Raw genomic sequence first — 25,453 nt, 5'->3', positions numbered from 1 at the left:
GCAGATCTGCCCACTGCTGCTCGTGTTCCCTGCGAGTTATCTTTAGCAGCTAGATTTAATCTAGGAGAGTTGGGATTAAATGCGGTGCTAGCCTGAGCCTTGTACCGATCTCTGACACTGCTCAAAAACGCTGCTGGGTCAGAATGGCAGCACAAACCACTTGGATTTGATGTTGCCTATGCTGCATCCACTACTTTTAGCTCATTTGCTGAGACTAGGAGCATCCCTTGAACACGTCCGACTGCTTGTAAAAAACCCCAGTGATCCAGTATGGATCATACCAGATCCAGTATGGAGCTCAGCAGCAAGGTCCTGGCTTCACTCTGTACACAAGAGTGAGCATGGCCACATCTGTGGTTTTCTTTATCCCACTGTTCTTCCAGAGGGGACAGGCCAGGGAGTCTGGTCCACTTGAACTCATCACAGATGCTAAACTTCATTCTGTGTTAGCCACCAGATGGCAACCATATTTGTAGTTAATATTGGGGCAGGTAGTAGAGCCTGAGCTCCTGGGGCTGCTGATGGAGTTATTGTATTTAGCAGCTTGGAACCAAGTGTGTCCTGCCAAGCCCTGCCCTATCTCTTATCGAATATACACAGGTTCTTTTCCTAGGAAGGATTTTCCACAAATTTCTGTCAACTGTTGATCTAGTTCACTTCCTTGCTCACGCCCTGGTGGTGCTCAGGAACATGGGAATGACAATAATAATCGAGAGTTAGCTGTGTATGGCAGGAGTTTTGCACGGTCTGAAAACAGTTGTTTTTTTGGGAAAAAAAGATTTTTTTGGGAAAAAGAAATTTGCACGATCTGAAAACGGTTGTCTCTTTGGGAAGAGAAAAGCACAGCTTGGTTCCTCTAAGGAGGAAAGGAAAACAACCCCAAAGCACTTGCTAATGCAAATTTTAGACCCTTCAGCTGTTGTTACCCTGATGCAAAAAATCTCTGGGCTCTCAGAAAAAGAAAAAAAAAGGCATTGCTTGCTTTGTCATCTGACATACCTCTTCATACAGCTACACGATTGTTTGCAACAATTCTTCTTTTGTGAAGCATTCAGTATTTTACCCATAAAGGAGAGACTTTCACTGAGGAATATAAGTTAGTGTTAACTTTCAGGTTGTGAGGAGATACAGCTGAATATGAAGTGATGTTGAAGCACCAGTGGTTATGGCACTCTACACTTGTGGAATTTAGTTATAAACTGAGACACTGTTTAGCAGGAAGGGTCAGGAGATAAGGATGAGGTGTTAAATAATAAAAGGTAAGCAAAAGTGTGCAGAGGTGGATCTGATAACAACTTAAAAATGGGTTAGATTTTTGTGAATATATTTTGGCTAGGGTTGAGCTTCTCCTTTTTGAGGCTTAAACAAGCTGAATGTTCCTTTTCCATGTCGTATTTTGATCCGGATCAAGGATAAAAAAGTTCTTCCCTTGAGAATATCTCCCTCTCGGCTCGAGCCCTGAGGCTTTGACCTCAGCAGTTTTCTTCGTGGTGAATTTCAGCCTTGTGCTAAGCAAAGAACGATGTCTTTTTGTTCAGTGCAGAATTCACACTGAAATACTGTACACATCCTTTTTTCCCCGCTTTCTGAGATGCCTATTATGTAAACTATGTAAGATATTCCTTCAGAAGTACTATTTGGTTTGAGCCTTTCAGCAAAACTGTTGGCTATTTTTGGAAGACACTTGAGCAATTCCACAGGAAATAAACGATGTTGTCTGTGCTTTTTACAAGTGGGATGCTTTTTACACCCATTTAACCTCCATCTCTACTCAGAGGTAGCCTTAATTACAATACTTGTCAATAACTTGCCAGTTGTACAGTAATGTATCAAATAAGTTGATGCTGCTATCCAGAGGAACACACGCCTTGCAGAAGGAACTCGTGCAACTGTTTCTAACCCATATCATCTTTTTCAACTAATAAGGATGTTTTGATTGGAAATCCTGATCTATTCCTCCTAAATTTAGCTGAAGGATTTTCAGACTGAAATGTTGAGGTCTGGACTTTTCATAATTCTAAACCTCTTAAATATGAGTAAAAATATAATTCCCCCTATGTCATGGTGTCTTAGAGGGAACCTAGTGTTTGCAGCTCTTTTAAACTTTTCCAGTGAGGCTATGAAATTTTTTTCTTTGTCTGTAATCCATTATTTTGGTTAAAGTTTGTGTTTTATCTTAACACCATTTAAAATTTTAAAAATCTTCTGTTTTCTTCTAATAGTGTCCTGTTTCTGCATGTGTCTACCTGCATGTTTCTGCTTTGAACAAATTCCAACAGCATCTTGGTGACTTGGTGCTGTCCTGGGGTGAGGGTGACTCCTCTGTGAGGTTCCAGCAGGGAGCTGAGCTTGGGGAGCAAATGACTTGAGGTTTAGCAGCTTGGCTGGCAGTGAGGGTCCTTGTCACAGGATCGGGCTCTTTACTTTCTTTCTGCCTGTTGGGCAGAGGTTCAGCATGTAAAGATGTTATTGGCTGCATGGGCACCAACTGTTCATTTAAGTTGCATACAGATTGATAACTTTGTCTGAGGAGATGAACTGTAAAGTTGACATCAGAAAGAAAGTTTTTTTTTTTCCCTTGGGAACATTTTTGTGTTGAGAGGTGTAAAAATGAACTTATTTTTACTTTGAGTGTAGGAAGTTCTTATCCTATAGTAGTGGTGGTCTCTCACTCTCTTTTTGTTACAAAGCTGGGCAGAATGAGGAGTCTGTGTTCTGTGATGTGAACACTGTTGTATTTTGTCATGGCTTTCTTCTGATGTACCAACAAACCAAGGCACCCCCTAACCAAAGGGGAAGGCTTTGTTTTCCACGTGGGACCTGGCAAAGTTTAGTTTGGGAATCCAAGCTCCCTTGTGTTAGGGGGTCACATTTAGGGCATAGACTGCTGTCTGTAGTCATAGACTCTGGCTTGCCTTGTTGCCATGAAATGTCACTTCTGTTTTCTGTTTGTGGCTTTGTTAATTCCACCGATGTTTACCCACATGTATTTGCAGTTTTCCTGGTTAAACCATCTGTCAGAGCAAAGTTCTGCTCTCCTCTGGCTGCACAGTCCAAGGAGGCTGGGCTGTAGTCTTGGTCTCACAGATGGGGGTTTGGGTGGAACTGGGTTTGCAGGAGGCATGGTTTGCATTTTGAGTTTGCCCTGATAAAACAATTTTCCTCCTTCTAAGTCAAGCTCCAATAGGTGGAGCATTGCAGGAGAAAAGACCAAGAATAAAATTTCAGCCTTGTTGAAGCAGGTGAGAGTCCATATTAATGAGCAGTACCCAAAGACCTTAAAGCAAATTTAAATACAGCTGTTATCAGGATTCACCTGGCAGAGGCTCCCAGTTCTGTAGAAACTCTGCCAGTAGGGAGGGAGTCCTTTTATAAAAATGGTAGATGCAGAAAACTCTCTTATTGAGAAGTAACACATCTACCTACTTGAGAGAAGTTCCTTATTGGTTTTCCTTCAGGATCCTTCTGTCTCTGCAAAGCTTCCATGGTTTTTCATGCCTTTGCATAGGGTAGGATGGTGTGGTGGCATTCTGCCTTGTTGTACCAGTGAAGAATAAACAGCCTGAAGAGCTACGAGTATTGTTTGCCTACTGATCTGGCAGGAAAATTTACTTTTTTTTTTTTTCCCTGGAGTACTCCTCAGATGACAAAGACAGGGCATTTTACTTTGTCTGTTAGCTTGGTTTAAGAATGCAGGGTTTAGGGAATGGCTAGAGTCTCAAAGGTTCTTCATGACTAAAGGTTACTGGAAAACAGGCACTGGATACAGCAGGAAGAGCTGAATTAATGCCCCTGATGTTCAGATGATTCCAGTATGAGCTCAGAGTGTATTACTGGTATCAGATAATCTGCATGGTACAGGGAGGAGGTGAAATAGGAAACCAGGCTCCACATGTCTCTGTGCCCATGGAATGGTTTGATTGGCAGGGCACTTACAGTGCTGTGCTGAAGGTGCCCTTCTGTCTGGCTATTGGCAACAGATTTCTTATATGAAGCAGAATCTCATGGCTGGATGGATGAATTTTCTGATTGGAAAAGGCCCAACCCTATTCCTTGTCACTTTATATTCCCTGGAAGTTCTTGTCTTGCAAGCAGTCCTCTTGAGTGCAGTTCTTGTGAGATCAGGTCTATAAAGCAGGATCTGGAAGATCTCTTCTCTCTGTGGACTTTTAAAGACGCTCTAGGCCATGCAGGGTATTACGGCCTCATCTCTCAGGGGGTGACATCAAAGCTTGTCTGGCCTCTCCCTCCATCCTGCATGCTCTTAGGCAAGGTTTGTATTTCTAGGCACAGATGTTTGGTTTTTTTCCAGCATCATGATTGCTCTTCACATGTGGTTAGCAAATGTAGCCAAGCCATTGGGGAAGGCTGGGCGCAGCCTGAGATGTTCAGCATCTAACTGGACTGGAGCCTTTGGGAATAACAAGTTTTCCTTGGTTCGTGACTCTTGAGACAGAGACACAAGACCCTATTGCTTGGGATCAAATGTATAATAAAGCTCTGCTTCTAGAAACCAGAATGGAATGACAAGAGGGTCCCTTAGGTTAACAGGTATTAGAGTGGCTGTTTTTTTCTGCTGTTACGATGGTGACCAGACACCTGAGCTGCCTGTGGTGCAAGTTCTGCAACTTTGCAAGGATCATCTTGCAGTCCTGGCTGCCTACCTGCACACAGAGGGGTCAGCCTGTCTTCCCAGAAGTTCTGTGCTGGCAACCTGACATGATCACAAAGCCAGACTCAATTTGCCAAGCAGAGCAGGCAGGTCTGTCACCCTGAACTGGCCACACCTCAGCCCCCTAAGTGACACATTCAGGGTGTGCCAACCAGCAGCTTATTACAGGGGTAAGACTGTATTAATGTTGACCAGGAGACTGTGCATTCTCTACCCCAGAGCAATAGATGGGAACGAACATATAAATGTGAATAAAGCTTCCTTGGAGCACTGCTGGCAAGTAGAATTGTTCAAAAAGGTCCATTCTGACTTCAGGCTGTGTTTTAGCCTTCTCTTGAGGGCTATATTTGGGTTTCTCCAGCAACTGCAATATTGAATGCATGAGTGCCAGCAAACCTGTACCATGCTGGCGTCCCTACTGCTGAGCTAAAAGGGGACATCTCTCACAGGAAGGGGTTGGGGGAGAGAAGAAAGTAATTTCCATTTTCTCGCTAGTCTAAATCAATTTTAAATATGGTAATAGTTGGGTACTTAATACTGTCAGAACAGGAGAGAGGAACCTCTGCAAATTTGCCTGAGCTATTGGCAGTGGTACAAGGGATGAATAAATCTTGTCAGGTGCCTTTTCAGCAGGTGCTGGTGGACCTCAGACTTTTCAGGTTCTCCTGGGCACTTTTCTAGCCTCTGAAGCTGTTTAATCTTCACAAAGCTGGCAAGTACTGCAGGGTAGGTTCTGCCCTGCATTCCTGGAGAAAAACTTTTAGTGTATTTGTTAGCAGAAATAAGATTGATGAGGTGGTTTTTTTTTGTTTTGTTGTTTTGTTTTATTTTTTTTTTATTATATTTTCATCATGCCAACTTGCTTACATAATTTTGTTTCTTAGCTGCTACTCAGAAAGTACCTCTCTGTAGATTTGTAGTTCTCTTTAGATTTGTGATCTGAAGAAGCAGAAGGGAATAGAAATTCTTCAACCTGCTGAACTTGTACCAGTTGTTTAATTTATTTTCTCTCTCTCTTTTTTTTTTTTTTTTTTTTTTTCTTCCTCTGGGTTTCCCCTTTATTATGTTGGGAGCTTGCATTCAGGAAGGGTTTGCCAGAGCAGGGAGTTGAATTTTGTGTCAAACTTGGAACCCAGAACTTGGGGCATTCACAGACCTGGACAGAGGTCTCACAGAATCACTGTGAAGCAGCTTTATGAAATGAGAAATAGGTACTGTGTTTGCTCAGATCTCTGCTAGCACATATGTGCAGCATAGAATTTTCTACTGTTTAGGCTGGGTTGGAGTGAGCTTTACTCAGACCTGTGTCTGGGAGGTTGAAGTTTCTGAAAGTCAGCATTTCCACAGAAGTGCTGTTGGAGAGTCTTGAAAGCCAGACAGTGTTGCCTTTCTTTCTGTCCCATTCTTTACAAGAAAGAAGAAGTCTGGGTGGCTCTGTGTTCTTAATATAGGCTGCCAGGCAGGATGGAGAGTGTAAACTTCATCAATAAAGAGAAAGCAGTGCTTAACAGCAACTAATCCCTCTGTGAAAACCATGGGCTGTATTTAATCTCTTGATATGTGGAAGTGCTGCCCTCTCTGTAAGGATTTGATGGGCATATTCAGAAAGCTGCTAACCTGTTCTGAAATTCTTTATTTTTTGGTAATTCTGCAATCATCGTATTTGGTTTGTTTACTTTCAATAAGTTTAGAAGTTTTTGTTAAACTTGGTTTAAGAGCCACATTAGTTTCTCAGTCCTTTTCAAAGTTAGCTCTTCAGGAGGGAGATTAGGAGTTGATACAGCTGAAGTGCAAACATTTTTCACTTGGCAATTGCTAATACTCTGCTTTGGAACTGTATTAGACAGAGCTGAATGCTTGTTTGCCAGCAGGGGTGGAAAAGGAACTTCACTGGTACAGAAACTACTGTATTTGAAAACACAGCTAAAAGTGTTTACACTTTTTTTTTTTCCTTCTTTGTACTACTTGGCTTGATTGCACATTTTATCAGGCCAGGAACAATAATGTGTGACTTAACCAACTCAGAACTGAGCTGGATGGTATTTGCAGAGTGAAATAGCAATTCTTCCCATTGGATTTACTTGGAATGGTGCCAACAACAGATGCAAACTTATACTAAGGAGGTATAAAGACAGACATTTAAAGAAAATGTAGATCTCTGCATCTCTTTATTTAACAGATATGCTGGTCTTATAGCTCTCCAGTACCCTTGTAAGTGAAGTAAACAATTCCTGTAAGTTGTTACAACTACTTAAGTCTTGATACTGCCAGCTCTGTGAGTCTTGAGTGTGGAAGGACCAACCTTATTTCCTTATTCCTGCTTCTACAGTCATTGTGGGGAAAAAATGGGGAAAACCTTGAGGGGGAAAAAAAAAAGAGTATGCTTTAAAAAACGCAGGAAATTCCTGTCTTGGAATTTGAACATTCAGCTTATTAATTTTCAATTCTCAGGCAGTAAAGTGTTGTCTTGGAGAGCTGCTGTCTGTCCCCACAGTGGGTGCAACATGACCCCTTGGTCCAAGTGTTGAGTCTGTGTCATGAGGCACAAAAGGGGTTTGAGTATTGGACTGAGGGACAGCATATTTCAAAAGTTGCTTGAAAATATGTTTTTGGAAAACTTCTGTTGAGAAAGATGGCAGCTTCCATAAGAGGAAAAGTGCTCAAGGAGAGTGTAAAATCATTCAGACAGGAAATGCACTTGGATTCTGACTGAAACACTCCTTAAGGTGCAGTTTCCTCAGCAGAGCAGTGAAATAGCCATTCTTCAGGGTATTGAACTGACCTCTGCAGTAGAAGAATACTAGTGATTTTCTTTAAAAAAAAGAAAGTCTGTTTAGACTGGACAACCATTGTAAAAGGCCAAGCTTAATTGTGTGTTAATAAACTTGAGCTATTAAAAGGATGTACTCACTCTGATAGTGTTTCCTACATCATGCATGCAGTCAGCATGATTATTTGTTAGTATCTGCAGTGTGACTGCATTATGTTTGGCCAAAAAAGGCCATTCCCTATTATGAAACAATTCCAATATAAATATTGGACAGTCACAGTTAATAAAGATGATTCTGGTTTGTTTCAGTATAAGTGTATTCCAAAAGACTTAAAAGGGTTTTCAAATATTTTTGCAGAAGTTTGATATGAATTGTCTTGTAGGCAAAGGTTCAGACTGCTTTTGAGCAGTAAAATTCTTGTGAAAATAGCGGAAGAAAGTGGAGAAAGAGCTTGTCTTTCTTTGGAGAGGAAGAGCAGTTGATGAGCAGGGCTGGGACAGCAGGGTTTTGACACCTGACTGTGGTGGGAGTCAGAAAGTCAGAGGGGTGACGTGATCCATCAGTCACTGAGCTCTGGAATGGTGTGCTGCACCCAATTGCTCATGGTCTGGGACTTCTCTGTGAATGGATATCAGAGTCACTTGCCAGACCAGAACTTTTTGCCAAGCTGGAGGCTTTTGCTCTCCTTATTCCATGACCTTTGGTGGCCATAAATAATTCAGGGAGGAAGTGTGCGTTATCAGGGCTGGATGCCCTTACTGTGAGGCTGTGGATGTAGTAGGTTAAAAGAGCTGCTTTGTCATGCTGGATGAAGGTGGCTTGGAGCTGGGGTGTTTCAGCTGGAATGTCTCCTGAGCTGACAGTCCCAGGTCTCCAGCTGAGGCCTTCATTTTTGAGGAGGCTCTTTGGTGAGTACTTTGTGGTGATTTTCCTCTCCAAAACCAGTGTGGTGGTCCAGATTCTCAACAAGTGCTCTGGCAAAGTAGCTGATGGACTTAACACTCATTCACAGCCAGAGGACCTGCCCTATCAAGTGTGGTTCTCTCATTTGCTGTTCCTTGCCATTCAGCTCTGCTGAAGGAAAAACAATCCTGTTGGGTGAAAAGGAGAAGAGCTGTGCAAAAGCTGCTAGGAAAGAGCCAAGAGCTGATCACGCTTTGATGGGACAAACCACATTCTGTCACTCAGCCTGGCCCTGGAGGGCACTGTTCCTGAATCCCCCATGGCTGATCCCTTGCAGCTATCACCTTCCAGCTCAGAGAATTGCAAAAGCTGATCCAGATGCCTGTGTCTTTCCTGTGCCCCACTGTGCATGCCACATGTTCCAAATCTGTCCTCACTTGAGAAACTCGTTGTTGTTCAGCAAGGTGGTTGTGAACATGTGAAGGAACTTTACTGGCCTCTTAAGGGCTCTGCAGCCAGCCTGACTCTTCCGGAGTCCCCCTCTAACCTTGTTTTGCCTTGTGAGAGCTCTTTGGCCCCCTCCCTCCTAGCCTGCACCTGCTGCTTTATCTCTTTCTCCAGCTCAGTCATGGCCTCAAATGCCTTTTATGTTTTTTCCTGATTTGGTTGCTTCATTTTGCATCAGGGCCTGTGTAAAAATAAAAATACTTCTTGCAAAAGTATCAGCATTTAAAGTGAGTGCTGCAGAGGAGGAGGCAGAGGAATTGAGAAGGGGAATTTGTGCAAACAACACTATTTATACTATCTACTCCTCTTGCTAATGTTACTGTTGGCTATAGATAGGGTTTAATTAAGCTATGTTAAATGCCTACCCAAATAATAGACATTGATGTTGTTGAAGTTCTGTTGCCTGGAATGTCACACTGATGCCAGCTGAATTAAATGATGCCATTTGACTTTATTAACTACAGAGCTATGATGTAGTGACTCTTTAGCTCCACAGTTGTGACAATTTTTTTGGTCTGTTTGGTGTCTGCTTAAGGCTGGGGCAGACTGAAGGGAGGGTGGAAATTTACTTGCTTTGTTGAGACTGAAATTTCCTTATTTATTTTCAGGGTGTTGATAGATATTCTGTCCAGTTTTTGCTTTGTTGAATAGCATGAACTCAGGAATGCAGTGGTTTTGCTTTGAATAAGGGCAAACCAAGTAGAAAAAAATGCCCCCAAAGTTATGAATTAGGCATACAACTGCATATGGTTCAGCTGGCCAGGTGTCACCAGCACACCTGAGAGCTGAGGGGTCAGGGGTCTGTCTCTGGGGCAGTGATGTAGCAGTGATGGTAGAGTGGTACCTGTGGGCAGTTTGTGCACACAGACTTGACAGACTGAGGCTGACCCTCACAGAGTCTGTGGCTCCTGGTGGAGCTGTGTTTTCAGCACCTCAGGAACTGGGCCATCTGCTTAAGGTGTCAGGATTAAAACATTCAAAGCCTGAAAACTCTGGTGTAAGCTCTTAAGATTCTTAATCTTCCACACTTCTTGAGGCAGGTCCTTGCTTCTGGCAGTGGGTGTGTTCTGGTGGGAGAAGTGAACACTTCTGAAAGTTATATTGCTGCCCTGTCTTCTGTTGCTGGAGCACTTTCTTTGTGTCTCCATCTGTCTGCCTTAAAGTCTTGCCTTTACAGAGTGAAGCTTAAACCGAGTCAGCTACTCCTGCTGGGGCAGCTGTTTCACATCACTCAAACCACCTCTGCCACTGAGATGTGTCCTTTCTAGCTGCACCTTTTCCTCCTCTACTCTGCATTCTGCTGCTCCATTGTCAACCCTCTGGCTGTGCTGCTTTACCTGTTTTTCTTTTAAATCTCTCCTCTCATGGGGTAAATTTGATTGCAAGTTCTGGATGGGGACTAGAGCAAAAAGTGTTGGGACAGGGAAAAGACTGAAAGTCCACAGGGCAGTGGGATAGTGCCCAAGCTGTCCCAGTTCAGCTCAACCAGGCCTGTAGCTAGCACCCAACTTCTTAATTTTATGTTTTCTTTAGCTTATTTTTGACTCTCTGAAACACCTGACTGAAGGCTATAAAATAGATGAAGAAAAAATTGGAAGTGAAGTTTAAATCGCATTTACCAGGATTTAGTTTTTATTCTCAAAAGCCTGGGTGGTGAAAAAGCAGGCTATTTTCATGTCCTTAAAGATAAATGGGGGGCAGGGGAGTGTGAAGACTAAAGGATAGAAGAGGTTTTCATAATAAGCTTTTATTTAGCAAGGCAAGCTCATGTATTTATAGAAGGGAGAAAAAAGTCCACTAAATAACACAGTCATTTAGACCTGGAGGGAACATGACCTATCAGTTGAATATTTGGGGATGGATGTGGGGCTGGGAACATAGGTATATTTAAGAAAGAAAAAAAAGAATAAATAATAGTTTCATTTTGTTATATAATGTTGGTTATGACTGAGAACCAGCCCTTGAATTCCTGCTAGAGTACAAACACAGTCCTTGGGCTGTAGCTGCAGGGCAGGCATAATGCAAAATGACCTAAAGAAATGAGAGAGAGGAGTAACAAGATAAATCAACTAATGTAGGAGGAGCCTTGAAAAGGAACCTGCTTTTGAAGGTGCTTGAGAGGCCTCGGGGTAGGCAGACACTGAACTGCATTGCAAGTGTGTGAGTGTGGCACAGTGACTGCAGAGCCCCAGCATCCTTCCAGGGAGACAGAGAATTGCTTTTCCATGCTGTCTGTCACAGCCCCACTCCTGTTGTAGCATCACTTAATTTAGACTTGACCGATGGTAGGAGCTAAAATGCAAAAACTGTGGATGAAGAGGGAGAGAGAAACAACCTAAAATGTTGAACATAGTGAAAGGACAAAAAACTTCATGTAAGAAAAGTCCTGGAATGTCAGGATTTGTCAGTACTAGATGCACACCAGCTAGTTCACCATCTCTTGCTTGTCTTGTTTCTGTGTCGTCTGTGGGAGAGGAGATGCTTGGTTTGAGCCTGTGGTTATGGAGGTAAAAGAACCTTTCATCTTAACTGTTTGGCCATGTGCAAAGAGTGCTTGCAAAACATCCGGAGAACCGGGGTTTATTTGTATCTTTCTGTAAACATGATGTAGATTGCTTTGAGGAAAATAACTCTTGCATCCTGGAGATCTGTTCTTGTGTTTTCCTAAACTGTCAGTATGGCTGTTTTCTAGAAAAAAAGTATCCTTATAAAGGCTGATATTAGACATATAGAAGATGCATTAATTTTCTATTATGACAGGCTTTTAAGATAGATCTTTGCTTCTACTCAGATTTCAGTTTAGGTCAAATAACTACTGTTCACCTATTTCCAAGGCTGGCTTTTTGTTGCAGTGCTGTTGGGCCAGTCTCCCACTTGCACTGGCCTTTTTGTTGCTGGTGGAGCAGTTTCAGAGGTTAGTGCTCAGTCATTTCTGAAAGTCACTTGAGGGTTTTTTATATAAGAAGCCACATCCTTAATGTTAATGTCATAACCTAATTTGTTTTGGTTTGTTTTTGATGTTAAGTGACAGCAAAAAATCAATTTTTACTGTTGGATGAAGAGCTTTGTCTTTATCCTTGATTGTTGAATTCACTGAGTCTGAGCTTCTCAGGCTGGCAGGAATGGGTGAGAAACCAGCCCCTCTTCAAGGTTCCTGAGTGTGGTGAGCTGACTGTGACTTACTGCACAGAGTGGGGAATGAGGGCTGAGGATACAACTGCCCTGACCGAGGAAATCTGACTGGCTCTCTTCCTGGAACAAAAGAGTGAATTAAATGAAGTTACAGTTCCAAGGTATTTGATAGGTGCTAACAGCAGCTTTCCATTTCTGCTGGTTCATGGTGCACCAGTTTGGCTTCTCCTGCAATGGGCGCCAAAGCCGCCTCCTTTCAGCTCCTGCTGCAAGGTCAGAGAGTCAGAAAAGCAGATTGTTGTGATGGTGAAGAATCCCAGTGTCTTCTCCTTTGGTGTTCCAATGCACTGACTTTTTGACAACTGCTGTATAGTGTGGCTGCTAATGGCCTGGACAATTTACCAGGGAAGGGGGGGAAATCGTGCTGCCAGCTCTTCTCAAAATGATTTTCTTTCACACAGACAGAAATGATTCATCCAATGTCACTCTTAAATTAGGCGAGATGTTGTCCAGGGTGGTTAGAGGAGGGGAGGGAACACTTTGTTTTAAGACTGCAGTAAGTTGCTGTTTAGCCAGGTGTATTGAGTATGCCAGGAGACTCAGCAAAAGTGCTTTTTCTGCAGTAGTCATGTCCTGTTCTGGGGGCCCCTCTCCATAAATGGATTTTTGGGAGGCTCTGGAGCATATTCCCAATCACATTACCTGCAGGGTCACCATGCCCTCTAACACAACTTGCAGACAGAGAGTGGCTTTGCCCTGTGTTACGTGTTTAAAGAGCATTACTCTGATTATCCAGGAGGGTGGATTAATGGGAGTTAATGGATACTTGAGGAAGGAAAGAAGGGCTCAGGAGGTGAATTTGAGCTGGCAGACTTGTTAGCAAAACAGTGCAGTTCTGCTTGGGAAAAAGTCAACCAAAGAAGCAGCTCTGGGGAACTGCTCTGCCCTGAAGAACTTGAGCAGACAGATAGGAAGGTGCATGTGTGGGAAGTTGTGTCATGAAAACTGTCACCAGTGAGTTGTGGTTGTGTTTGAGGCACCCAGTGAAGTCTTCTGGAATAAAACAGGAGAAAAAGAAAAGCTCCTTCTGCCCTGCCAAATCTTGGAAACTATACTGGAATTGCTCTAACACCTCTGTTTCCTAGCTCCAGCCCTTTCCCATGGTGTCAGGAGCAGAGTCCCACCTGGTGGGACACCAGGATCTCCAATGGGAGGAGCTGGTTGCTCTGCCATCCAGGGGTGGGCAGGCTGGGTGAGGAGCTGCCGTGTCTGTGGTGGGCAGGAGGGGGTGAAGGAGTGGCCTGGCCATCAGAAACCTTTTGTGCTCAGTGTCTGAGAGCAGCACACTGGCTTGGAAGTTGCACAGGCTGCTGGGGTAGGGAATGGAAATGTTCCCCTTGTCACAGGAGATCTGATTGTGTAAAAGGAACAAATGTGTTTTAGGGAGCTGAATAAAAAACAGTGGTCCAGCTACACCAGGGGTAAGGAAGACCAGGAGAGAGTGAGGGCTGGAATGGGGCTTCCAGGGGAGGGAATGAGGCTTTTTGCTTTAGGGGAAATGGCACTAGTGCCAGCTCTTTTATAAAAAAGCGCTACTTTCAGAAGGACAGGCAAGAAAAGGATTGCCAAAGAAATCCCCTCGAGTGTGATGATCTGCCTTGCTTTTCTGCAGCAGGTGCTGGTGGGGGCTGAGTCCTGCTCTTGAACAGGTTCTTGACCCCACTGCTGCCCTTAGCAGAGGCTGCCTGTGCCCCGTGCCTGCCCTCAGAGCCCTGCAGCCACCGATCCTGGGCCCCAGGCAGCAAGGAGCAGCAGCACAGCTTGGTGTCCTGGGTGAGTTAAGGTTTCACCATCATGAATGGAGCTGTTAATGAAAACCAGGATGGGACAGTGGAGTGGCAGACCTTGGAAATAAAGCCCTCCTTGAGAGCCTGCAGTGTCTGCCTGCCAGGCTCAGTGATGGGAAGGAAAGGGACAGCTGAGCTGTGCTGAGGGAGGAACCCTGCAGCACATTCTTGAGCCGGGGATGGCGTGGGCCCGAAGCCAGTCATGCTCTAGGTATGGAAGGGTATCAAAAGCCTTGATGGATATTTTTAGCCAGAATGAGTAGTGGAAAGGGTTGAAGGGTCCAGAAAAAATAAGAGTTATTCCTGTGGTTTTTTTCTCATGGTGCTGAGGAACCAGGTGCTTCTTTTAAGGGATGACTAATTCCTTGTTTCATGGAATGGAGAACAGGAAAAAAAAGCCTTTTTCATCAGGTGCAACAGGTACTTATTTTTGGAGGTGAAGTTGTCATGTTTGGAACCTGCTGCCTTCAGAGCTTCCTCTTTTGCTTTTCCTTGAGCTGTTGGTGGATCTGTGGCACTAAGACATGACTTTGTAATGTAAAAATCAGCTCTCTCCCACATGGAAAATCACAAGACTTGAGTAATGTCCCTTTCTTTTTTAAAAACAGTAGGGTTGGAGTTGGAGGGAAGGCTGTTCAAGCAAAGGGCATTGTTAATTTGCTCTGCTCTGTTACTGTAGGGTTTGTTGTTGGTGTTGGGTTGTTCATAAGTCTTAAGTCCTTCCTGTTCCCCCCCTCACCCTGTTCCTTCCTCCCATCCCTAATATTTTTTCTGTGATGAAGCTATTGGGGAAGATGCAAAAAGAAGAAACCTGGGGTCTGAAAGATGTGCGGACTCCTGTGCAATGCTTGAAGCACTCACCTGTAAGGAGTCTCTGGATGATGGGAGATTAAAATGTGGAAAAGAGGCTGTGTGTTGAGACAACAAACTCTTCTTTAATTTGCTCCTTCTGCTGCTGCCTTCCTTAGTTTTCTGACTATAGTAACCTTCTGATGATATTTTTATTCACAGGATCTTGTCTCCAGTAGTGATGATAGCCCTGCTACTCTAACCCCATGTGCCTGTACCAACCCAGACAGATTTTTTGTGTGTTATCCTGAAACTGTGGCCAGGATAAGCAGGGATGTTAACAAGTGGTTGGAAACATGAAGAAAATGTATGAAAACAGAATCTGCTTCGTGGTGACAGGCTGAGAGATGAAAATTCATGTGTAGTGCTTTCTGCAGCCTTTGCTGCCTGGCTCTACAGCTTCCTTACTAAAACCCATTGATCTGCTTTCTGTTCATTGCTGTCATTCTCTCTAGTGTTCCTTCTAGTCATCAGTCATGCTTGGATTGATTTTGCCACTTTTGTAAAGAAAAGAAAGGTACAAGTCAGGATACCCTTTGTTCAATCAACTGTGACTTCTCTGGGAGGGTCTTGCAGGGGTGAGAAGAGGAGGAGATGATGTGAGGTCACTCAGTTCCCCTGTCCCTGTGCTTTGTCCCTGGGGCATGTTGCACCAGTGCAACTCATTTCTTTGGGCTCCAGAACTAGTTCTTGCTAGTAACATGTGGGTGCAGGTAAAAAAGAGAAGGGTTCGTATAGCTGTGTTTATTTACCTGTGTTAGTATATCTTGGGACTAATATCTATACATCCTGGATGCTTCAATCCTGTCTTGCCCAAGCAGGAAATCTCACTTTGAGAATGACCACTTGGGAATGTTCTTTTGAATCCTTTAGACCAGTTTTCACTTTTTTTTTTTTTTTTTTACTGGATATCCTTGCTTTTTAGAAGGAAAAACCCCTGTGTGGCTGAGGTGTAGCCTATGCAAAGCTGACTCAGGGTTGCAGAAGTAAACATCTTTTTGTTCTGCTCTCACCATTACCCAGTGTTTAAAACCCGGAAGGCTGAAGAGAGCCAGGAACAATCAATATCTTTATCTTCTTCAGCAATAGCTGAAGAAGCCAGCTGGACTTGTCTACCTGATAGAAATCTTATCTTGCATGAGCTTAGTGCTACCATACACAATGGCTCTACCAGTGGTAAGGGAAAATGCTTGGAATTCTTAAATTAAGCACCTGTTTTGTTTGTTTTTTTGTATGTCATGCTTTCTCAGAGGCTGTGTGAGAATACTGGCCTGCCTGTGACAGAAAGAAAAAGTAATTATGTGGAAGGGCATCATGGTTTGTACAAAACTAAACAATGCATCTGTGACAGAGGTAGTTTTTCAGTGCAGATTTTCTTGGGTTTGAAGGGAACCGTGACAGTTTCTCCATTCCTTCTGTAGTAAATGTTACTGTTATTGACCTACATGTAATTCAGGTTTATTTAGTAGCACTGTTGTGTACTCCTTGTACAGCTATGGCCAAGTTACTTGTTCTCTAGGGGTCTCATTCTGACATCTTCAAATAATGGGGAGGAAGTGGTTCTGTGTTGGGGTGAAAAAAGCGTCTCTGAGCACACGTGTGTACTAAGCCTCTGCACGTAGCCTGCTCTCCTCCTGGCAGTGCTGCTGTGGTGGGGGTGAGACTGCCCTGCTCTCTGCAGCAGAAGGGTTATGGATTTGTGTTGTCTGTGCTGGGTTTGTGTTGTCTGTGCTGGTGAAGATTGGCAGAGACAGACTGCCTGCTTTCAGCGAGCATCTTTGGTTTATTTGTGTCCCTGCTCTGAAGTCAGAGATGAGAAAGAAGGTATTTTGTGCTTGCTCTGGGGCAGTACCAGTGCTGTTGTGGGATGTGCTTTCTTCTTTTGATACAGAAGAAGATTCTGTGTTTGCTTCAGAGGAAGATGTCCAAGCATTTTACACTCGCCTGCAGGTGCATGTGGAAAAAATAGCTGCAGCTGGATCTTCCCTTCACAAGAAACTGGTGATCAGCTCTGATTCTGCATTTATTTCTTCTTTTCATCTGCTTAGCAAAGCACCTAAAGCCTAGATGGCAGCATCAGCTGTGCATGGTTAAAGTTCCTACTTCCAATCCCACCCTCCTTTCAATCCCACAAGGTAATCCCCAGCCATCTCCATAGGTGGCAGACAGCCAAGTGCTTAGGGCTGGGATACCCTCCTCAGCTCCTGAGAAGGGCTTTCCCCAGAGAGCTCCAAGGGAAGCCTGGGAGCCTGTCTGTGCTCCCAGCTCCTTTTTGGTGTCAGAAGGAGTGCTTCTGCTTTGACTGTGTTTCCTGCTCTTGGCAGACCTGAGGCTCTCATAGCAAACAACTCCTTGGAGCTTTCTGTCCTCTAATCATAGCCCAGCCAAAACACAGGTGTCCCTTCTTCTTCCAAATTAACCCTTCTGTCTCGGGAGCTGTGGTGTTCCACAGTAACATCTATTTACTTGTTGATCTGGATGCTCCTTGTTCTGTTTTTTTCTCTCTTCCCGTCATCTTTAACCTTTGCCTGTGGCAGCTGTGCAATCTGACCAGAATCTAGATGGGGCTGCCTCTTTGATCCTAACCTGCATTTAATAACAGGGCTCTGGTTCTTACTGAAGAAATAACATTACAGGGTGCATTGGCTCTTCTTTCATTCAGAAGTTTAATTAGTGATTTGGGTAATATACAGTCATTTTAACCTCTTAACTGCTTTCCAAAGTTCATCCTGAGAGTAGCTACCACAATTACAGAGCGACCTCATCAGCCAGAGAAAAATGTCTCATAAAGCTACATGATTTTAAAATCAGTTTAGTTATAAAAATAATTTTGTAGTAGTTTGCATGGTATCTCTTTAAAGATCTAATAGTAATGAAGTCTCAGAAACCCAGCACTCAGTTTCTTGGGAGATTTGTCCTAACTGGACAGCAAAACCTACCCCAGAAGTTACATGAACTGTGAAAATATGTGGTAAAGTTGGTTTGGAGCTTTATCATTATGGTTTTATCTCCTGTTGGGTCATATCTGTATTGCTTAGAACAGTAGATTCACACTATTTTTTTCTTTTAAACACTTGAATCTCAGTGAGAACTTCAAGTGTTATAGAAGGTATGTAAATATTGAGGTTTGGAAATTACTCTGGGTGAGCAAAGCCCAAGTTTTCAGTCAATAAACTAGTTCCTAAACCACTGAATTTGAATGGGTTTGTCTCAAATTGTGGCTGACTTATCTGCATCTCCCTTGTATAATTAAGAGTTTAAAAAAATTTGAAGTGCTGAGACCGGAATTGAACATCTTATCTTGAAAAAGAAAAAGGCTTGGCAGTGATTCTCCCTCTTTAGGAATGGGTGGGAAATTTTTAGTGTTGAAATACAAGTTTAGCAAGTCTAAAGCTTGGTGTTTTCCAGAATTATAGAAACAGGGGACATTCTACTAAAAGAGCCTTTATAGTCCTTTAGCCCAAAATCCACCCTCACTGGTGTGACTTAAACAAAACAATGGCCCAAAAATATACAAGAGGGCATAAGTGCTGCAGTGCTATGTGGAAAATCAAGTCCAGCCCTTGTGAGCCAGGCTGAGGCATCAGAAGCCACTGGTTACTTTCAACCCAACCTATATTGCTCTTTTGAGTTGAGGTTTGCTTGTCAACCCTGTTTCAGCATTTAGCCCTTGCATTCTTGGGGAAGCACAAGGAGGGATGGTGATACAGAGGCAGGAGAGAGAGTGGGAAATGAGGCTTTTTCAGTGGCCTTCTCAGGAAAGCTTTTAAGTATTCATGAAACTATGGCCTAAATACTCCTCTGTGTTTTGGGAATTTCCCCAGTCCAAAGCAAATTTTCTCTCTATCCCCTGAACAGGATAGTTCCATTCTGGAAATGAGGGTGGAGGGGATGCTGTATCCATCTGTGCTGGAGAATGTGCTTCAAAAGAAGGTCCTATTGTTTCTTGCAGGAGATGAATTAAAGCAGGACTTTGACTGTGGAAACTTACCATCAGGTGTCTTGCTTGGAAGTGATTAGGAGCAGTACTTTTGAACGATTTGTGTATTTAAGCTGTCCACAGAAGATGGAGCCTCTGTCTCATATCAAGTGCCTGAAGGCTTTTAGGATGGTACTCTTCTTAAAAGCCAAGTACCTTTTGATATGCAGCTCCCCCCACCAGTGCAAGTCAGAGGTGAGCAGAAGGTAGGAACAGCCCAGACTATTTTTTCCTGCTCTATCCTGTTTCCTAGTGCTGCTGAAATCGATCCCTGTTGATTCTGGCACAGTCGAAGCCACCAGGGGACAAAGGCTCCTTTTGTTGGGAGCTGCAGCCCGGGGCATGGACGTGCTTCTCAGCACTTGCCTCTCACAGGGGCATCTTGCAGTGATTCCAGTGGGATCTTGGAGCCTCCTGGGATGCATGTGTGTCTTGGCTTGGAGTCACCACACTGACCAGAGATGTTTCCTATTATCATATTCTGGGAGAAGAGAAAAGCATGAGTGAGGTTGAGGTTTACACAGGAGGAAGCTAAATATTGGGTGAATGTGACCCTTTGTGGCCATGGGCAGGTAACAAACAGTGAAGGGACAGTGACAAACAGACATTCCCTGTTCTCTTCTACCTTCACTCTTAAATGTACTTTATGCTGCTAATCTCAGTTGTGTGTTTGTTTTGGGATTTTTTTTCTCCTAAACTCTTTGTTCAGTAGTAGCATTTAACACCATTGACACGCTGCAGGCTGCACATCATTGAAACCAAAGTGCGGTGGTTGGTGGGGAGAGGTGTTGGAGGATCAGGTTGGGACTTAGAACGAGCTGGGGAACACCCACCTGTTAAGAGAAATTCTCCTCCCTTCTCAGGTTTCTCTTCCCCTCATGGAAGCCATCCAGTTCCTGTCCGTGCTTGGCGGTTGTCACACAGAGCTGTTTAAGGAGCGGGAAGTGAAACCTGTGGCAGGATAGGATCCAGCAGGGAGGTTTTGTAACAATGTCCCGTGCCCATCAGATATCTGGAGCATCGTCCAGTGTGGTGGGGAATGGAGCAGCTGCTCCAGCAGCCTCAATGCCTACCCTCATTCTTGCAGGTGGCAGCAGAAGTATTTAGGTGATGGCACTTGCCTTGTGGGAAGGAAGGCACAGAGATGTGTGCACATCCCATTTTTGTTTTCCTGAGCTACCAGTGTGGATAGCTGCAGCCATGGGATGCTTGCTGATTGCTGTCATGACTCATTTTTATTAAAACCACGCTGAGCCAAAATTAGTATGTAGGAGCTGCCCAGGAGGCTGGTGTGACTGTGCTGGAAGGACACCCATGTGAGCCAGCTCATGCTGGTGCCTGCAGCACCCAGGGCTGAGGTGCCGTGACCACAGCTGTGACACTGGTGTGGCTGGATGTGGCTGAAGCAGGAGCCTTACTGGATTCCTGTCTTAGGACAGCTGTACTGGCAGACCTGGTATGGCTCTGTTTTTAAAGACCAACAGAGACATTACTTAGTTCCCCTTATTCTTCTGCTTGGGAATTACAGAAAACTGAGAAGCCTTTATAAGGTTTTTAGCAAGAAATCTTATCACTATGGTTATTTTGTTTCATACTGCACTCACTCAGGTTTAAGTCTTTATTGGTAATTGGAGCAGATTGTGTTGTGTTAGTCTTAATGAGGCGTTTGTTCTTTTCTCAGACACAGCAGGTACTGGCTCCTGTTGGAGGGGTTAGACCTGGAAGACTGTGAATTGTCTCTAAGGTGGAGGAGGTTTTTTCCATTCCCATTGCTGAGTTGTATGTGAATGTGTCAGTGATATTGAAGGAGGTTCCCTTAATACCATGAACAGGAATATACCTCATGAAGAAAGTCTCATCCATGTTCTAGATGAAATAGAGCAGGGCCTCAAGCCTTTTCTTGAGTCATGGGGCCTTAATTTTCTTTTCCAGGGATTTGGCCTTCTCTGCAAATGCCAAATATACAGCTTGCTTTCCATAGTTGTTCTTCATTGGCCTTGAAGTCTGCAGACCACATGCTGAAAAGCACGCGACATTCTTTTGTGTTTATTGCCAGATCTGTAATTTCAATCCAGTATCTTCTGGCCTTGCTGTCTAACTCCCTGTGCTGTTTACACTTGGGAAAAAAAAAAAGAACCACCATCCCACAATCTAGCATGACTGCTGCAGAGTGAGCTCAGATATTTTATTCCTAACATGGTCTCCTGTATCTGGAATCCTGTGCTGATGTAACAGATTTGTTTGTGGCAATGGTCTGAAATCTCAGTGGGGTTTTCTCGCTGTTCTGGAGAAGCTGGATGAATGACAGTGGACCTTTCATGTGTCCTTTGTATTCTTGGGGAGCTTCTTAAATAAACCCTGACAACCCTTACCCATGCTGTGTTGAACCACTGGAAGCACAGTATGTTGGTGATATATGTGGACACTCCCATCCAAACATGAGCAAAGCAAAACTGCCTGCTGAGATCTGACTCCCAGAGTGGTGAGATGGCTTTTCACTGAGTGCCTCCTTCGTTTATCCCCTTGTCTCTTCTGAGAAAGATGATTTTTGGTAATAGATGGTAGAGGTTGTTTGGCTGATGCCTGTGTTTGCCTGGCTTTTCATCTCATGTCCTGACTGACAGTTGCTTTCATGGATAATCGGAGAAGGAGTAACTTCTGCAGCAACTCCTGTGTGGCTGCTTTCTGATGCTTCCTACAGTGCCAGGTCATCTGTTGTGGTTTCTGCCTTACTTCATGTATTGAGCTCTTGCCCTTCCTATTCCACTTGAGCAAGGTCTAGACTCTCCTCTGCAGGGTTTGTTCTCTGAGAATTTCATTTTCTGGGTAGGTGAACAAAACCTTGAATCACTTTAGTCACTGAAATCTTGAGTTCCCTTTTGCTGGTTCTTGCTCTTCCCTGACTTCAGCAGCAGCAAGAACAGAAACAGGCTTGGGAACCACCTGGATAAAGGGGGTCTGTGTCAAAACAAAAGTTTATCTTATGTTACCTATGGAAAAAATCTACTGCAAAGGACTAGGCAAATAGAAAAGGCTTCTGTTGTATTTTGTGTGTGGGATTAAGAAGGGCAAAATCACTTGCATGTAATTATCTGGAATAAAAATGTTTTAGATGTTGACTTTATAGTAAAGATTTAAACTTGGCTGTGTTCCAGAGACAAGCTTTTCGTTTGAGAGACTGATCATTATACAAAGTTGTACATGACTGTCTGGAGACAGTTAATGTTTAAATGAGGCAGGTTTAGAACAGATAACTTGTCCTGATTGTTGTAACAAAGCATTTAAATGTATCCCGTGGGAGAGAAGCACAAAATCTTGTTTGGTCCCTTCCTTTTATTTGGCTTTCATGGTAATTTTTGTGCAGCAGAATGAGTGGAATGGAATGCTGTCACCCAAGTGTTCCTACAGTGATGAATCTACCTGAAGGTCACAGCTTGGTGCTTTTGTCACTGTGGTGGTGACCTGTACTGACAGTAACTCAGGTCACAGCCTGACTGGTTACTGGCCAGGCTGTAATGAATCAATGTATGAGCTATAAAGTATACTATAACGAGTTTGCTCTTGTTCCAGTGTGTGCAGCCAGCTTTTTGCCTTTTTTACAGTGCCATCGAGTCTTGCAGCAGTGTTGCACAGCCAGCACTGAACAGAAAAGGAGTCTGGTCACTTTGAGGGCAGAGTTGCTGCAAGGCTGGGACATGCTCAGTGTCTGTACTGCTGCAGAGTTCAGGACTGGAGATGTGTTAGGAGGTTCTTTGGTCCAACTTCTAAGTAGATTGTGCACTCAGATCCTTCCTGGTCATCCAGCATAGTGCAAGGGTGTCTACTGCACATCAGTTCAACAAGTTGAATATGAAATGTAATGTAAGAGAGTGTAAATGCTCTTAGATACTGGCAGGGGCTTCTTTGTTCAGTATGTGTGGCTTAAAGTGTGTAAGGTGGGGTTTCAAGGGACTGACTCTTGGTGCTTCAAAGACAATCCAGAAAAAGTTTGTGAAATACAGAAAGAAAATAAATAAATAAAGAAAGAAAATACAGAAAGGCATAGAAGATTTAGTGACTTTAGACATAAAGATGTCTAAAGTCTGATGGTGTTCTTGCAGGCCATGTTGACTGTTAGAGGGGACTTTACAAAGCTGTGCAGTTGGTGGCATAACCAAAGGTGAGCAGCTATAAATGTGCATGAGATCTGAACAGGAGTGGTGTGGGTAAATAGGCTTGCTGTGATCCAGAGACAACTTGAGTTGTATCTGCGCTTTCTGGCTCCTGGTAATCCTTTACCAGGGGGTAAACACTTGGGCAAGAGGAGATAAAAGCAACTAGATGCACTTCCAGCTTTCCTTTTGTGAGTGCTGCTAGCAATGGAATAAGTGTGCTTTAACCACAGAAGGTCAGCAAGGCCTTCGGGCTCCAGACAGACATTATGATTTTATTGTTAGCCAGTATAACAAGATTAGCACCAAATGACTCACAGAAAAAGCCAGGTGGTCTTTAATCTTCTGTATCTAGGTTGGTATAAAGACATTTTCATTGCCATGACAAATGTTGTGGCTGAAAACTTTGACAAAATCAGGTCTTCAGTGACAAGTGTTTTTTTGGTTTATTTTTTTTTATTTCTATTTCTGTGATTGTCTTTGTTTTGTTGTGGGTATGGTTTTTTTTTTTTTTTTTTTTTTGAAAGATGAAAATTCCCACAGGGGGCCCATGAAGTTCTTAAAATTTTTGGTGGAAGAGGAATCTCTGTGGTGAATCCAGGGGTGGTGCTGAACTTGCTGACTGAGAGGGCAGTGGATATCACAGCTGAAGCTACAAGTGATGAGATTTCCTTCTGGAGTGCAGGTTCCTTTCTGATTGCTGGGATGCTTTCACTTGTGTACCCATAGATTGCAAGCTCCTAGTGATTGCTCTAGCATGATGTAATGTTCGTAGAATTAAAAATTAGGTGAATCTTCATAATAAATGAAGTCTATGCTAACTAAAGTTTATGCTTTAACAACCAAGATATTCCCTTTTGTATTAGCTGTTCCTGTGATTGTGGCTGACCTTTATGCTGCAAGATCACAGGGCACAGCAGTTTGTTCCATGCAGGAGTGAGCTTGGATCCAGACTAGAATATCTTTATTTTGTCTCCATTTCAAGCTTCCCATCAACAACAGAATTGACAAAGTCAAAGGAATAAATCAGAACCACCCTGAAAATATCAGTTTATATGTCATGTTGAAACTGTTCTGGAGTTTTCCTTATGTTGAAATGAAGCTAATCCCATCTTTTTAAAATGAGAAACACCTCTGTAAATACTGGGTGCCTTTTGCTTGTCAGATACTGTGGTGTGAGTTGTATTTTAAGAGCTGAGATCCTGGGTTGATAATGAAAATGCAATTGGAGTTAATAATTTCTGGCAAAGTAACTTGCCCTCCTTGTGACTTTACATCTTTCCCCTTTTGCTTATTATCTGGGCACAGTAACTTCATGGCTTTTCATTGTAACAGCCCAAGAGGTTTGCAGAGGGCTTTCATTTGCACCTTTTTTGTGGGAGTAAACAAAGAACCCCAGACTGACCCCTGAATTTTCAAGATGCCCCTTAAACACCTTTTGAAAGTGTGCTGAGGGCAAAGTCAGCTGTGCAGGAGGGCTGAGGACTGTGTGCTTGACTCCTCTTGCGGGAGTTAGTACAACTTAGAGCTGTGGTGCCAGATGTATACAAAAAGCATGTGAAGATGCTGAACAGAAGAACACAAGCAAGAGGGAGGCCAGGGCCGCGTAGCAGTGGGGCATCACTGGGCATGTGGGTGTCTTGGAACCATTATGATTCTGACTGATATTTATCACTTTAATTATGACAGAGGATTGAAGGAATGGTGATCATGTTTGTAGACATGGAGGTTCTTTTTAGTGGATAAACAGGAAGATAAGTAATGTGGTGGGCAGGGGGTGCTCAGGCACTGGTGGCTGCAGTCCCAGGCTGTATACATGCCCTGGGTCCAAGGTGAGAGATGTTACTCCCCTCCTTTATATATTGCCCAGCTTTGCTCCATGCAAAATGCCACAAATCATATCTTCCTTCTGGTTACTCTACTTTTTCTATAGGTACTGTGTCTGCTCTGCTTTAAAAGGTCTGTATTGGAAATTTAAAATCTATCGTGTATAACAAGACATCCCCTTCTTTGCGCTCATCCTAGATGCAAAACAAAATGAGTGGGCCTCGTTTTGTCCACAAGCACTGTCATAAAGCTAGAATCAAATAAAAGCAAGGTGGTTTGCTCCCAGGTTTCTGAGGATCCACCAGTTTCCTAGAAAATCTTGGATTCTCAGTGAGCCCTTTTGGAGAGGTGAGAGACTGGAGTTCTGGGCTGCCTTGGTGTCTCTCTGTAATAGGACGTGACTGGGGTGGTGCAAAGCAAATGCTGGTTCTTTGTGACACCCCTGAGTGATGATGCAGGTGAACTGAGCCTGTGCTTGGCTCAGTCCACTCAGGTGTGCTGCTCTGTAAACCAGGAGCAGCTGCACTGGTTCATATATGAAATGTTCTTGTTTTCTGTGAATCCACTTGAAATTTCAGGCCTTTCCAAGTGAGGTTGTAACATCAAGTGAGGCATGTGAGGCTGGGCTTTGGGAGAGCTGTGGGTTGTTGACAGTTCCCTGGTTATTAATGGCCACAGCAAGGGCTCTCAGAGTCTGAGAATAGACCCTGTGTTTGCGTTGGGGTAGACAGCTGACAATGGTGTTTGATACAGCAATATGTCTCTGCCTGGCTTTTGATTGACAGTAACACAAACTTGTTCTCCTCCCAGCCATG

The 25,453-nt window shown here is 43.6% G+C and overlaps 1 protein-coding gene across 15 annotated transcripts in view; it reads left to right on the top strand.

Annotated features, from left to right (window-relative positions):
- The window catches only part of BIN1 (bridging integrator 1), a 90,442-nt gene that overhangs the window by 1,028 nt on the left and 63,961 nt on the right, over window positions 1-25,453 (top strand). The window lies entirely within an intron of this gene.

Source organism: Lonchura striata, chromosome 8 (assembly GCF_046129695.1).
Source record: "Lonchura striata isolate bLonStr1 chromosome 8, bLonStr1.mat, whole genome shotgun sequence".
In the NCBI taxonomy this organism is placed as follows: Eukaryota; Metazoa; Chordata; class Aves; order Passeriformes; family Estrildidae; genus Lonchura; species Lonchura striata.
The sequence above is the reverse complement of the archived record's forward strand: the minus strand, read 5'-3'. Positions and strand labels throughout refer to the sequence as shown.